Below are 17,369 nucleotides of genomic sequence, written 5' to 3'. Positions count from 1 at the left end.
GTTTGTGAAGGTTGGAGCTATAGTATTCATGTTATTTGCAAAAATACGAAGAAAATATTACGAAAAAATTAAAATCATATTATTCTAATTTTATTTTTTTATGGTTTTATAGGAAAATTTGGAGAAAAAATGTTTGAGTTCTTCGGCATTTTCGTCAAAATTTCAAGCAATAATGATGGTATTCCGTTTAGAGGTGGGCGCGTGTCGTGCCGTGAGTAGTGCGTGTTCGTGCCTTCCCGAAAATCGCCGTGTTTGTGCGTGTCGTGCCGTAATAAATTTTTGGCCGTGCGTGATCGTGTTTTTTTGTTCGACACGATTTTGCACGACACGACTAAACACGACCTGCACTATGTGTCACGATCGTGCTAAATTTTTAGGCTCCCTTTAGAAGTCGTGCAAGAGACCATACTAAACAAGAAAATGAACAAGAATATAAAACCGACCAAAAAATTCACCAACTGTAGTTTTCCCAAATTTATTTTCTTTGTTTTTGTATTTCTTGCTTGTTTTGTAAATTAGAGGAAATAGAGTATTTTCATAGCTAAACGGGGACAAATAGAAAGAGAAATCATATGGTTTTGCTTTATTGAAGTAAGAACATATTGTGCAAAAACAAAAAACTGTTATATTAACACCCTTTTTATACCCTCAGCATTTATGCTAAGGATGGTATATACACTTTCATACGGGCAAATGTGCCTCATCGAAATAATGGTTTTAGACCCCAAGTATGTTTGGACGAAATGTGTTTCAGACAATTTGGAGTCGATTGAGCAATGTCCGTCCGTCTGTCTGTCTGTCTGGCTGGAGTGCACGATAACTCTCGAACGGATCAACCGATTCGCTCCAAATTTTTTAAAACCTTCTAAATACATACGTTTTATGGGAAAAAATTGTTTCAAAATACACAGGCTGAGGGTATATCTCTGTCGGCCAAGCCGACTGATACTTTTTTACTTGCTGTATTTGCCTTTTCATGAATAACAAATCAAGCATTAGTTCTATTTGCGTTTCTAACCAAAGCTGGAGTTACACACTGCTTATATTTGATTCAGTTGATTTTTAAATTCTTAAGTGTTTGGTCAAATAAAATACGAAAGTGATGATAATTTTGAACTAAAGGTAGCACTTTTAGGAGTAAGAGAATTTTTGGACTAGAAAACGGGAGAAAACATTCTTGCTAACATAACTACCATTCTTAAAGAATTTGATATTGAAGACAAGTGGGGGAATTCTGTATTTGTAACCGACAATGGTTCCAACTTTATTTCGGCTCTTAAAAGATTTAAACGTGTATCTTGCGCTTGTCACAATTTGAACTTAGTTATGGATGATGTTATTGTAAAACACCCTCTTTCCGAATTGGGAAAACTGATTGATTGCTCAAAAAAGCTTGTAAAATAATTTAAACACTCGGAGCTAAACAACGAATTGTCGAAAACATTAAAACAAGATATAAGGACACGTTGGAATTCAACAAATATTATGCTTGAGAGCATATCGTCGGTGTCATGCTTAAGTGTTCCATACGACATTTGCCTGATTCGAAAAAAAAAACTCAAGTTAATGTTTAAGGCCATACAGGATAAAAATGGTGCAATAATCCAATAATTTAAGAGCTCAGTTCTACTTAACTAAACTCATAGAATATTTCAGTAGTTTATTTTAGTCAGATATCTGTGATAGTCTAGAAGTTATGGCAAATTTTTATAATTGCAAAAAGTTGCTGAATTGTTCCACGGAATCTTTTTTTCATGTTTTTGGCAGTTTGTGTCACATGGAACACGTTTTGTCACATTTCAACCAAAACACTTTTTATCAATCGTGTTCCACCTCCCTTATATGAAGTGCTACTGTGGAGTTCAAAAATCAGGACTTTAAATGAAACATTTATTTTTCTCATATAAATACAATAAGGACCATTATTATAGGTTTATTAAAACATTTATTTAATGGATTTCCCCCACTTATCACTATTTTTTTGTGGTAAAAATTTCAATCGGACAAAACGGATTGATATTTTGCATTTCTAAGGTAACATAAAACATTTAAACGCGATTTTCTTATAATATCATTTTTGTAGTCGGTATGTAGTCGAATGGACGTTTTTGCGTATATTTTTGTGGATTTACATCAAAATTTTGTCTTTAAACTATGGATTTTTTGTTTAAACGATTGATATATTCTCGTTTTCATATAACAATACAATATTCAACAATATTTGGATTTAGAAACTATTATTCTTCAGTTTATAAACCAAGTCCTTTAAAACAATTTGTTCCATACGCCACACTTTTCCATAACTTGGCAAAAATGGGCAATTTTTTGTTCCAAACGCCATCATTTTTGGTGCGGAACAATTCGTTTTTGTCTCTTTTTGTTCCATACGCCAAACGACATGGATATGGAACTAAAAAGTTCAAAGTTGTTTTGTTTCATACGCCAGACTTTATGGATATGGAACAAAGCGACAAGATTTTTTGGATCACAAAGCGGATATGGAACATACTGGCATCTGAATATCTCAGAAACTATAAGAGATAGAGAAAAACCAACCAAAAAATCTGAAAGAGCATGGTTCAAAACCTTGTAAGGTACCTTTATCTCAAAATGTCAAAAATGGCGTATGGAACACTTAAGCATGACACCGACGATATACCAAGTCCAGAATGAGATTAAGAGTATTTTGCTAGAAAAGAATGAGTTGAATCGTATATCTGACTTAAAGTTTTCATTGTTAGAACCTCTTTTGGCTTTTCTCAAAGTTTTCAAAGAGTGTTCCGAAAAATTATGCTCGGAAAAATACACTACTATGCTTATTTTTACCCTTTGGATTGAAAAGCTATTGAAAGTTTGCTCAATTGATACCATTTACTCTCAATTCATGAAAGATTTGAAAACTAGAACTAAACAATCATTGCTTAAACGGTTTGCACCAACAATGGCACATCTTATAGGGGCCTTTTTATTTCCGCCGTTTAAGGAGATGAATTTCTTATTAGAAGATACAAGAAATGACGTAATAACTAATGTAAAAGCAATGTTACTTGATATACAAGGTGAGAACATAGAGTGTTCTAATGATGAGGAGGAAATTACAATGCCATATTTACACGAATTTTCAGAGTTTTTGGATCAAAATTTGGCAAAAAGACGAAAAACTGAAAAGTCTCTAATTCATACAGAAATGTATACATATTTAGGGAGTGCCGTATCTAGCCAGACTGATGTTTTAAACTTTTGAAAACAGTCGAACCTAAAATATTTAAAACAATTAGCCAGGAAAATTTTGGCTATACCCGTCAGCTCAGCAACGAGCGAGAGACTTTTTCCACATCTGGAAATATTCGCAACGAAAGACGAGCTAGACTTTTGAGCTCTAACTTGGATAAAATAACGTTTTTAAATAAGAATATGTAAGTGTTTGTTTATAAGTAATTTTGCAATATGTATATTTTAGAACATATGAATTTTTTGAACAAATAAATTTACAACTATATCCATATATCTTTTCTTTAATTTCGTGCGTGAGTGTGCGTGTTCGTGCCTTCTCGAAAAACGCCGTGTTTGTGCGTGAAAGTGCATAAAAATTTTGGTCCGTGTTCGTGCATGTTCGTGCCTAATTTTTTAGGCACGCGCCCATCTCTAATTCCGTTGTAACAAATTTGTCGCTTATAATTTTCCTATTGGATAATATTATTATAACCTTATATTAAATCACAAGGAATTCCAATTGTGGCATAACGTTAAAATAATTTATATTGAATATTACAACATTTGAGACGCATAAAAACCGCTTAATTATGAAAATGACATGATGCGCATCCGATTTTACAACACAGCGAATCAATCCCTTTTATTTGATGTACAGTTTGTCAAATTCTATTTGGCGGCCACGATGTAGCATCTGCTGCATATTAGGGTGCAAAATACAGTAAAAAGGTCAAAATTTCCGTGAAGTTCATTTACATTTTATGCGCATCCGATTTCAATAATCACCATTAAAAAATACATCATTCTATGCCGTTTCAATGTGATCCATCAAGAACCGTGGATGTAGCATCGCACTCAATTTTTAGAAAAAATCTATTATATCTCTGGATTTACGAGAGTTTTTAAATATCTGTTTTCGCTCAGTTTAAACACGCGTATCGATCTATTTATTTAAGTAGAACTGACACATCCAAAACGCGATTTAATATGCGATATTTTCAAAATAATTTTTTGCAAATTTTCGAAATTTGAGGGGTATCATATCCGCCGATCTAGTGGGTGGATTTTTACGCGTCGTGGCTTGTTAGATTCAGAACGTAAAAAAAACTAAATTTACGCGGGTTTCCACGGAAATCGAATGATGTTTGTAAATTTTAAACCAAAAAAATTGGTTTTTGAGAAAAATTTACGCACAAAAATTTCCTGTTTGGGCGCAGATTACTGTGATCCTGTGAGGGCTACACCGTCATGTTATACATTAAAAAATGCGAAATCGCGAGTACTACAATCAAATAATAAGCTTTTAGGGAAATCCTGCTGCGCGTCCCGATTAAAGCAAAAATTCAAAAAACCCCATTTTTCAGGTTTCAAAATGTCAGCATCCGTTTGAGGTAGATACAGTGGATATATTAAAAAATCATACATTAGAAACTTCAACTCTGAAGTGTACTCTTTAACTTCTCCTTTGAGCATTAAGCTCTACATTGTGTTGTAAAACCACTAATTGGAAAATAACATAATGAATCTCGTTTATTTCAACGATTTTTTCCGATTTTTTTACATTAGTACGACCACAGCTTCCGCTCAAATTATTATTTTAAGAAACCCCTCGGTGAATCGGGCTAAAAGAGTTTATTTTACCGAAATGCGGTCAAAAGTTATGATATAGTAAAACTGATCGCGAGTTACAATACCCCATACCTCAGTTTCAACATAAGTTAATTTTCTACAAAAAGCTTGATATCTATACCCTATAGAAAATTGGAAGAACTGGGCCAAAAATAATATGAAGATTAAAAGCTGCTCGAAATTTAAACTTTTTAAAACCTAGTTGTAAAATAAAGTTCCAAATGTGCAATGAAAATCACTGTAGTTTTTTGGACGGTGCGCAAATTTTAGAGCAGTTTATGGAAATCCGTAATTTCAAATACAAATTATTGCGAAAACAGTTGTTTCAACATAATATACTTGAAATTAAAAACAAACTAATTAATTACAAACATAAAGTGTTGCAAAAACTGCAATTTCATCAGAGGATGTGTTTGAAATAAAACTCACACTGTAGAAAATTCGTTTTCGTACAACAGAAACGTCGTGAAAAAGTGCTTAAAAGCAGAAAAAGTTGTGCATTAAAGTGTAAAATATTTTTAATGACATAAATAATTTTATTTTTTTATTTATTACTAGGGGACCCGGCGAACTTCGTCTCGCGGTCTGTTAGAATTATTACTGAAGTCGATGGCTTTGTTGTCGAGTTCAATTGCAAAAATTTTTTTGTTTTGAACTATTTAGGACGATCTTTGACGCAGATGCCCATTAGACAATTGTACTTTCTATAATTGTCAGTTTGTCGAAGAAAGAGGCTACTGAGAGGCAAAGTGTTTCTATTTTCCTCGAATCTCTGTCCCATAAACTGACAATTGGGCAACTGTAAATCGGGACTAAAATATATTTATTAAGCAAATAACATATTTTGCGACGCACATTTGAAACAAAGTAGTACACGGTGCTCTTGAAACAATTTTAAATGGAAGGTGCTTACACCTCGGAAGTTTTTGCGGATTCTGAAACTACAATGTTTATAAATGAGAAAAATCAAAAAACAAAAAAAATCGCCGGAGCGCTTTTTAAATAAATCGCGATTTAAGTTGAAATTTTTAGGGGTTGGTTATGTTTTCACGATTTGGCTTAGAAACCGCTAGTCCTATTAAAATGAGACTGAGGAAAATGTTGTAGCTATGAAAATTCTCTACAAGATCGACCTTTATGATATTTTCTTAGGTTTTACCATTTTTGAGATATAGAAGTTCAAATTAGGACAATGCACTGACTGTATCGCCCCCTTATAAAACAATGTCATGAAGGGTGCGCCTTAACTAACTTTTGATGAAAACTGCTTACACAGGGGAAGTTTCTGTGAATTCTGAAACAGCAATGTTCATAGGTGAGAAAAATCCAAAAACAGGAAAAAATCACTGTAGGGATTTTTAAATAAATCGCGGTCAAAATTCACATTTTTAGGTGTTTTTTAGGTTTTCACGATTTTGCTTGGAAACCGCAAGTCCAATCGAAATTGAGCTAAAGAAAATGTTGTAGCTGTAAAAATTCTCTAGAGGATTGACGTTTATCATTTGTTCCCAGCCTGTACCATTTTTGAGATAAAGAAGCTCAGTTTACATTTTTAGGTTTTTTTGTTAGGGTTTCGCGATTTTGCTTGAATACGGTAAGTCTTATCGATATGGGACCTGAGAAAATCTTAAAGCTGTGAAAATTCTCTACAAGACTGGCTTAAGTAACTTATCCTAAGTTGTACCATTTTTTTTAGATATATGAGTTTAAGTTGGGAATTTGCAGTCATGACATTGTTTTATAAGGGGGCGATACAGAAATGAATTGAATTTGAATTGTCCCAATTTGAACTTCTATATCTCAAAAACGGTAAAACCGACGAGAATACCATAAAGATCAATCTTGTAGAGAATTATAGCTACAACATTTTCTTTAGTCTCATTTTGATAGGATTTGCGGTTTCTAAGCAAAATCGTGAAAACCTAAACAACCCCTAAAAATGTCAACTTGAATCGCGATTTATTAAAATAGCGCTCCGGCGATTTTTTTTGTTTTTTGATTTTTCTCATCTATAAACATTGTAGTTTCAGAATCCGCAAAAACTTCCAAGGTGTAAGCTCCTTCCATTTAAAATTGTTTCAAGAGCACCGTGAGTATCGTAACGCCCCCATTCGTTTCATAATCAATGGTTTTCTTCTTATCAGTACCTCCTACTGGCTGGAGTGTCTGGCTGGTGTGCACGATAACTCTCGAACGGATCAACCGAACCGAATTTTGAACTTCGAAAAACCTTGCCCAAACTTAGTTGACCCATATTGGTCCATTCCTTCGGGTACCTCCCCCACAAAAGGGCGCAATCGATTTGGTCCAAACTTTGCAAATCGGATTACTCCTTCCGGATATAGATCGGGTTTGAATATGGACCATATCAATCTACTCCTTCGTGTACCTACCACACACCATAAATGAAGTTTAGGAGCTTCTCTCAGATAGTTTTGAAATTTTTTTCAGCAGTCCATACTTCCTGAGATACTGGCCTAAAAACTCCAAGAAACCCTGACGGCATCATCTAAACTGCCAAATCCTGAAGATAACTCTCGCAGGGAGTTTCTGATTGGTCCAAACTTTGCATATCGTATTATTTCACCCAGTCCAGTCCTTCGGGTACCTCCCACACAAAATTTGGGAAAAGTGGACTTTGAGGACTCGTCTCGGATCTATTTGATTTTTTTTTTTTTGCAGAAGGTTGTTTTCACTATTCCTATTACAACGGTACAATTATTTTCCGGAGTAAGTCCATGACACCCTGCCGGCACATGCTTAAACTGCTAGTATGAAGGATAACTCTCAAAATTTTCAACAATTTTTTCCAAACTTGGTTAAAACTCGCTGTTTAAACTTGTGTTTGCTTATTTCTTGTTTTTGGTCAAAGGCTGAGGATACAGCTGACTGATACTTTCTTACTTGTTTCTTTCCAATTTGAATATCATACTTTTTCGATATACATACATACGTATGTATTTGTCCATTAGCAATTGCGTTCCAGCTCTGCGGGAATTAAACTGATTTTCAGTGGGGGTATCAATATATACCTGGTACTGCTCAAATTTTATACGACATAAATCGGAAGTTCATCTTTCGAAGATGTTTTTACTTACGGTTCAAAAGTATACATATGTATGGTATTATTACTACAAATGCTACAAAAATACCGTTAAAAGGAAAATTGTGAGTTTAGCGATGATCTATCATATCCCAAAAGCTGGCATTTGTATCAAATATATGATTGAGGATGCAAGCAGTATTGTGTGTTTCAGGGTATTGCGAAAAAAGTTCATGGTAGGTATATTTTGTTACATCTGGTTTGCCTTTGGTGATATCCAAAATACATTTTATACCGTTAAAAGACAATTCCTACAGAATAGAAATCCAATTAATTTGTATAAAAAAGATTATTCATATTATGAAACAGGTTGGGGCGCCTATGCCAGGATGGGGTGGGGTGGGTTAATGTGAGAAATTTGTCGTATTGACGTAATATTATATCTTTTGTATCGAAATTCAACATACCAACTTCAATTGAATTCTAGGATCTGTTTCTTGTTGTCAATTTTAGTATAATTTTTGATTTTTCAATAGATAAAACGTCCCTTTATTGTAAAATGTTGATATTTAAGGAAGAAGTATGGTAAATGAATATTTAGAGTCCCTTGGCGTAGGTATCCACGTCGGTGACAAAGCTGCCCCTTGGGTGGGGTGGGGCGGATTGGCCAATTTTTAGACATTTTGTAAATTCTCAAAAATTATATTTTAAAAACAAAATTATAAACATTTATATATCAAAACTTATAGCCAAGATATGCTTATATTTTTTCCAAAAATAATATTTGAAAAAAACTTTAACGGTGTTGATATTGGAACATTTTGAACAAAAACGTGGCACACCCTCCCCATTATACCATATATGCCACAACCTCATTTCCAATTAAATTGCCTCTGAGCTCTAGATTTTTCTAATAACCCACCAATTTTGTGGATTTTGTACTTTTTTCCCCAAAACAGTGGAAACCATTTCCAGCGTTTTCATCTTCATCTTTTTAATCGGAATCTGACCGAAGCCACTAATAATCTTTACAAACTCTAAACTAAACTCCCTCTTTTTAACAAAGTTTTCGCTGTTAATTTTCTAAAAAGACGCTTAAAAATAAATGAAAATCGATTTGATTGTTAATAAAAAATGTCTTTACAACTTTTAAAAATTGACAAAACAGAGTAGTACAATGGACCCTGACAGTTGGTGCATATACAATTTCACCAAAACCTGTAAAAAAAGTGTCACGGTATACTCCTAACACGAAGCTACATAGAAATGTGTCAAACATTTTTTTGCAAAATTTTCGCAGATTTTCGCGATTTTTTTAGGTTTTATCCTTTTCTGCCATGAGACCATTCCGAATTGGTGCGAATTGTCAAAATCTGTTCAGCCGTTCTTGAGTTATAAGCGTAGTAACTAACATCATCCTTTTTATATATATATAGATTGTCTTTTTAGGACGAAGGCCATTATTTATGAAAGTTTTTAATTAATTAATTGGATTAATCGAGCTAACATGGCCTAAGGAGTTTTGTATTGAAAAATGAATTCTAGCGAAATACCACACACTCAACCATTACGCTACGATCGTTTCGCCTGGTGGTTTAAGCCAGGCTCATCAGGCGTGTTTGAATGCTAATGGCTAGAAGACAAAGGCTGATTTTGATAACTTCTATTTATACAAACATTTTTACAAATTTGTAATTATGAAGTATTTATTGAAGTCTTTTTCTTTATCAAGTCACCCTAGTGTCTTGTCTAGGAATCATTTTCTCAATACATACACATATACAATCGAAGGGGGGTTTCCTTCATCCCAGTCAGCATTTTTTGAAAATTTTAATCAAATTCGAGTCTTTTTTGATCCGACTGCACGATTAAAAAGCTAGAATATGAGCTCATTTTCTGATCATAAATGACTCCTTTGTCGGTAGGAAAACATAACCTCAGGCGACTCTTCTAAACAAATCACAAATGAGTCTTTTTCGAGTCGTATTTCAATCATTTATTGGTGTTTTGTTGATTAATTTCGGACCCTTTTTCGAGTCTTTTTAGAGTCATGTTTATAATCATTTATGAGTCTTTAGGGAGTCATTTATGAGTCTTTTTGTTAGACGAAATAAATTAAAAAAATTTTCTTTTTATTCTTCTTTGTTTCTTTCCTTTGTTTTATAGTCTTTTCTGCTTTGTTATGTCTTTTAATTATCCTTTATGTTGCTTGGTGGTTAGTATACTGCTTCTTCATTTCACTTGGCAAAACCTGTTGTGTTGTGTTTGTCTGTACCTTTAATATTATACGTTACATTTATATCAAAATTTTGTAGAAAGTGTATATGAGAATTTTATTTTTTTATTTACAACCAAATAAAAATAAAACAAAACAATCAGTTTTTAATCACCTAACTGTTCAAAATATGATCAGAGTATACATAATTATAATCACTTTTCAAACACCTGTATGACCCTTTTTTGATTAAGCATTTTTCAATCTTCCAGATGATCAAAATGTGACAATAAATAACAAAAAATTGTCACATTTTAAACACCTCAATGATTTATTTGTGATTGCTACACATTTGTTGTTGTATTTTAAATTGAACTCTTTTTAATCATTACAGGGAGTCACTTTCGAGTCCCTTTCTGATCACACAAGCGACTTAATCAATTTTTGATCACCAAAAGGACTCTAAAAAGACTCCTCAATGTGATTTTTGAAAAAACAGTCTTCTAAATGCTATCTGGGATGAATTGTAATGCCTTCAGTTTTTGAAGTTTTTGGATATCATGTCGACTAGTTTGTTGATATGATACATTGGTATCATGTCGACTAGTTTGTTGATATGATACATTGGCAGTGGCTTAGAACGCTGAGATCTCGACAAAATGTTTGTATAAATAGAAGTTATCAAAATCAGCCTTTGTCTCCTTAGGCCATGTTAGCTCGATTAATCCAATTAATTAATTAAAAACTTTCATAAATAATGGCCTTCGTCCTAAAAAGACAATAATAAATAAAAAAACTTCACAGCAGAGCCCGGCTGCCCCGGCTGAGGTTTGAACCTGGGTCCTCTCCAACAAACATACAATGTTGTCGAGATCTCAGCGTTCTAAGCCACTGCCAATGTATCATATCAACAAACTAGTCGACATGATACCAATGTATCATATCAACAAACTAGTCGACATGATATCCAAAAACTTCAAAAACTGAAGGCATTACAATTCATGAAGGAAACCCCCCTTCGATTGTATATGTGTATGTATTGAGAAAATGATTCCTAGACAAGACACTAGGGTGACTTGATAAAGAAAAAGACTTCAATAAATACTTCATAATTACAAATTTGTAAAAATGTTTGTATAAATAGAAGTTATCAAAATCAGCCTTTGTCTTCTAGCCATTAGCATTCAAACACGCCTGATGAGCCTGGCTTAAACCACCAGGCGAAACGATCGTAGCGTAATGGTTGAGTGTGTGGTATTTCGCTAGAATTTATCTTTCAATACAAAACTCCTTAGGCCATGTTAGCTCGATTATTCCAATTAATTAATTAATAAATAATTTTAATTATGATAAAAGTTTCGAGTTCTTCAAACAAATTATGGTAACATGGGGCGCCTTCGCCACAGTGGCGGCTACTCCAGTCCCAATTTTCTCGCACACTACAATTGCTAGAAAAAAATCCGCTAAAGGCAAAATTGTGAGTTTTATGAAGATCTATCATCTCCCAAAAGTTGGCAGTTGTGTCATAGGTATGGGAGCGGACGCACGCGGTTTTGTGTTTTCAGGGTATTGGGAAAAATAATTACACTGTGTTACAGTGAAAATTTGAAGGAGTTCTGATGCATAAATTCGGTATTGTAGGAGTCCATGGAATACGAAAATACCTTTGGTTTCTCTGGGTCACTTCGTTTCTTTGATTTTATAACGGTAAATGTAGTGAAAAACGGGATTTTCAACTTAAAACGGACATAACTTCTTTTTTCCACAACGGACTTTCACTGCTTGTCTTTTATTTCAAAGGTGAAAATCATGTCGAACAAGCCATAATTTTTAAAAATCGGGTAACAAATGGTTATGTTATAGTGATTTAAGTGTGACAAAAACGCATTAAAAAACAGGAAAATGGTTTTCCTCGTGCTCTAGGCTGCGTAGAAGACACCAAACTGCAAAATTATTTTCTTTTATCAAGAAGGACATTTAGTTAGCTTTACAAAATGGGGAAAACCAATGAAATGGCTTGTTCGAAAGACATGATTTTCCCCTTTTGAATAAAAAATAAGTGAAAGTCAGTTGTGGAAAAAAGAAGTTATGTCCGTTTTAATTTTAAAATCCAAGAAATCCCGTTTTTCACTACATTTACCGTTATAAAATCAAAAAACGAAGTGACCCAAAGAAGCCAAAGGTATTTTCGTCTTCCATGGACTCCCACAATACTGAATTTATGCATCAGAACCCCTGCAAAAATTTTTTGTCAACTTTTGTAGCACAGTGTTTGTTATGGTAGGTATGTTTCATGATATCTTCTTTACCTTTTGCGATATCAAAAACATATTTTAACCGTTAGAAGACAACTACTGAAGAATATAAATACCAATAATTTGCATAAAAAAGCAATTACTAATGCCAATGTATTAATATTATGAAATATGTAAGGGGTGTAAGGCGTAGGCGCCATGATAGGGGTGTGGTGGGTTAATGTTAGAAATTTGTCCTGTTTAACTTAAATTCTTTATGCCATAGATATAGCACACTATAATGTGTACTTAAAATCAAATATTATCCTAAACGTATCTTGTTTTAGTAATATTATAATTTATGTACATAAATTCAAGTACCTACTTCAGTTAAGTAATAAAATCTTGTCCTTTTTGCGAATTTTAGAATCATTTTTGATTATTCCTTTTTCTATTTGATGCAATTCCTTTTTCGCATAATGTTGATATTTAAGGAAGAAGTATGGTAAATTACTGTTTCAGAGTCCGTAGGAGAATGTCCCATATCGATGGTGAAGCTGGCCCATGAGTGGGGGCAGTCGGGGGCTTCGCCACTTTTTAGACATTTTGTAAATTCTCAAAAATAATATTTTAAAAACAAAATTATAACCATTTATATATCAAAACTGATATTCAAGATATGCTAATATTTTTACCAAAAAAAAGATATATATCTATATATATAAAAAAGGATGATGTTAGTTACTACGCTTATAACTCAAGAATGGCTGAACAGATTTTAACAATTCGCACCAATTCGGAATGGTCTCCTGGCAGAAAAGGATAAAACCTAAAAAAATCGTGAAAATGTGCGAAAAATTCGCAAAAATATTTTTTTAAGAAAGTCAATTTTTCCACAAATTTCTATCGAGCTTCGCGTTTGCAATTTACTTTGACACTTATTTGGACAGTTTTTGGCGAAAATTGTATATGCACTAACTGTGAGGGTCCATTGTACGCCTCTGTTTTGTCAATTTTTGAAAGTTGTATATACATAATTTTTTATTCACAATCAAATCGATTTTCATTTATTTTGCAATCGTCTTTTTAGGAAATTAACAGCGCAAAATGGTTAATAGGAGAAGGGTTAGTTTAGAGTTTGTAAAGATTAGTGGTGGTTTCGGTCAGATTCCGATTGAAAAGATGAAGATGTGGAGATAACGCCGAATGTGGTTTCCACAGTTTTGAGGAAAAAGGTACAAATCCACAAAAAATAGGTGGGTTATTTAAAAAATCAAGAGCTCGGAGGTAATTTCATTGGAAGTGAGGTTGTGGCATATATGTATACTTTTAATCTGTAAGTGAAACATCTTCGAAAGATCAACTTCCGATTTATGCGGTATAAAATTTAAGCTGCACCAGATATATATTGATACTGTATTATGTCCCCACTGAAAAGGAGTATTAATTCAATCAGATTAGTTGCCGCAGAGCTGGAAGGCAATTACAAATGGCCAAATATATACATATGGACACTGGTACTGTTAGTACACTGTATGTTTGTACATCGAAAAAGGATGATATTCAAAATTGGAAAAAATTGGAAAAAAAAGAAATCGTAGGTACTGAAGATTTTTTGGTCGAATTATCTGACAAATATTCTTTATCGGGCGACATAAGTAGGTAAATACTTACTAAACGTTAATTATTTGTTGATATTAATTTGACTATGTTATTTTCGGCGAAATTAATTATAGGGTGACCAAGTAATCGACAACAGTCACGTGTTAATGTGACAAGACTTGAAGCATCCGAAACACACAAATAACGGCAACTAATATAATAGCTCTGTTAACAAGGATCAATGTACCAAGTACTGGATTGTACAGTCTCAGTCAAAATCCAATTACCGCATTTGTCCGTGTTACCAGAGCCTTTGCATCTCATTTCGAACTTACAATGCAAGTAGAATTCGGGAGTTCACGTTAAACAGAAGTCAGAAAAAAGCAGACGAAGGTGGTTACCTGATAACGATCGGATCCCTTTGCTCAAAATAGTTTAATATAATAAAACTCAAATTTAAATAAGCCTTTTATTCAGCACTAGGGGACCCGGCGAACTTCGTCTCGCGGTCTGTTAGAATTATTACTGAAGTCGATGGCTTTGTTGTCGAGTTCAATTGCAAATATTTCTTTGTTTTGAACTATTTAGTACGATCTTTGACGCAGATGCCCATTAGACAATTGTACTTTCTATAATTGTCAGTTTGTCGAAGAAAGAGGCTACTGAGAGGCAAAGTGTTTCTATTTTCTTCGAATCTCTGTCCCATAAACTGACAATTGGGCAACTGTAAATCGGGACTAAAATATATTTATTAAGCAAATAACATATTTTGCGACGCACATTTGAAACAAAGTAGTATCGTAACGCCCCCATTCGTTTCATAATCAATGGTTTTCTTCTTATCAGTACCTCCTACTGGCTGGAGTGTCTGGCTGGTGTGCACGATAACTCTCGAACGGATCAACCGAACCGAATTTTGAACTTCGAAAAACCTTGCCCAAACTTAGTTGACCCATATTTGTCCATTCATTCGGGTACCTCCCCCACAAAAGGGCGCAATCGATTTGGTCCAAACTTTGCAAATCGTATTACTCCATCCGGATATAGATCTGGTTTGAATATGGACCATATCAATCTACTCCTTCGTGTACCTACCACACACCATAAATGAAGTTTAGGAGCTTCTCTCAGATAGTTTTGAAATTTTTTTCAGCAGTCCATACTTCCTGAGATACTGGCCTAAAAACTCCAAGAAACCCTGACGGCATCATCTAAACTGCCAAATCCTGAAGATAACTCTCGCAGGGAGTTTCTGATTGGTCCAAACTTTGCATATCGTATTATTTCACCCAGTCCAGTCCTTCGGGTACCTCCCACACAAAATTTGGGAAAAGTGGACTTTGAGGACTCGTCTCGGATCTATTTGATTTTTTTTTTTGCAGAAGGTTGTTTTCACCATTCCTATTACAACGGTACAATTATTTTCCGGAGTAAGTCCATGACACCCTGCCGGTACATGCTTAAACTGCTAGTATGAAGGATAACTCTCAAATTTTTTAAAAAATTTTTTCCAAACTTGGTTTAAACTCGCTGTTTAAACTTGTGTTTGCTTATTTCTTGTTTTTGGTCAAAGGCTGAGGATACAGCTGACTGATACTTTCTTACTTGTTTCTTTCCAATTTGAATATCATACTTTTTCGATATACATACATACGTATGTATTTGACCATTAGCAATTGCGTTCCAGCTGTGCGGGAACTAAACTGATTTTCAGTGGGGGTATCAATATATACCTGGTACTGCTCAAATTTTATACGACATAAATCGGAAGTTCATCTTTCGAAGATGTTTTTACTTACGGTTCAAAAGTATACATATGTATGGTATTATGGGGCGGCTGTGCCACCGCAGATTTTCTTGAAAACTACAAATGCTACAAAAATACCGTTGAAAGGAAAATTGTGAGTTTAGCGATGATCTATCATATCCCAAAAGCTGGCATTTGTATCAAATATATGATTGAGGATGCAAGCAGTATTGTGCTTTTCAGGGTATTGCGAAAAAAGTTCATGGTAGGTATATTTTGTTACATCTGGTTTGCCTTTGGTGATATCCAAAATACATTTTATACCGTTAAAAGACAATTCCTACAGAATAGAAATCCAATTAATTTGTATAAAAAAATAATTATAAATGCCAAGATTATTCATATTATGAAACAGGTTGGGGCGCCTATGCCAGGATGGGGTGGGGTGGGTTAATGTGAGAAATTTGTCGTATTGACGTAATATTATATCTTTTGTATCGAAATTCAACATACCAACTTCAATTGAATTCTTGGATCTGTTTCTTGTTGTCAATTTTAGTATAATTGTTGATTTTTCAATAGATAAAACGTCCCTTTATTGTAAAATGTTGATATTTAAGGAAGAAGTATGGTAAATGAATATTTAGAGTCCCTTGGCGTAGGTATCCACCTCGGTGACAATTTTTAGACATTTTGTAAATTCTCAAAAATATTTTAAAAACAAAATTATCAACATTTATGTATATATCAAAACTTATAGCCAAGATATGCTTATATTTTTTCCAAAAATAATATTTGAAAAAAAACTTTAACGGTGTTGATATTGGAACATTTTGAACAAAAACGTGGCACACCCTCCCCATTATACCATATATGCCACAACCTCATTTCCAATTAAATTACATCTGAGCTCTAGATTTTTCTAATAACCCACCAATTTTGTGGATTTTGTACTTTTTTCCCCAAAACAGTGGAAACCATTTCCAGCGTTTTCATCTTCATCTTTTTAATCGGGATCGGGACCGAAGCCACTAATAATCTTTACAAACTCTAAACTAAACTCCCTCTTTTTAACAAAGTTTTCGCTGTTAATTTTCTAAAAATACGCTTAAAAATAAATGAAAATCGATTTGATTGTTAATAAAAAATGTCTATACAACTTTTAAAAATTGACAAAACAGAGTAGTACAATGGACCCTGACAGTTGGTGCATATACAATTTCACCAAAACCTGTAAAAAAAGTGTCACGGTATACTCCTAACACGAAGCTACATAGAAATGTGTCAAACATTTTTTTGCAAAATTTTCGCAGATTTTCGCAATTTTTTAGGTTTTATCCTTTTCTGCCATGAGACCATTCCGAATTGGTGCGAATTGTCAAAATCTGTTCAGCCGTTCTTGAGTTATAAGCGTAGTAACTAACATCATCCTTTTTTATATATATAGATTAAATTCAAATTCCTACGATCGCATTCCATCCTTCGTATTAAATTTCTTGAGTGAAATATCGTGTTCAGTGGTGAAAACAAGAATTGCAGAAAACCATCGATTATGAAACGAATAGGGGCGTTATGATACCAAATATTTTTTTTCATCGCAACACGTGTTATTGGCTTAAAAAAGTGTTAGTCCCGATTTACAGTTGCCTAATTTTTTCGCGGCTATTGTCAGTATATAGGAGAGAG

General features: G+C 33.8%; 1 protein-coding gene across 2 annotated transcripts in view; it reads left to right on the top strand.

The window, feature by feature from the left end:
• Positions 1 to 17,369, top strand: part of bs (serum response factor blistered) — a 225,296-nt gene that overhangs the window by 165,156 nt on the left and 42,771 nt on the right. The window lies entirely within an intron of this gene.

The sequence above is a fragment of the Musca autumnalis genome, unplaced genomic scaffold (assembly GCF_047663935.1).
Source record: "Musca autumnalis isolate F117 unplaced genomic scaffold, ASM4766393v1 scaffold_5, whole genome shotgun sequence".
NCBI classification, from domain to species: domain Eukaryota; kingdom Metazoa; phylum Arthropoda; class Insecta; order Diptera; family Muscidae; genus Musca; species Musca autumnalis.
Note: the sequence above shows the minus strand (reverse complement) of the source record. Positions and strands in the feature narration are given on the sequence as shown.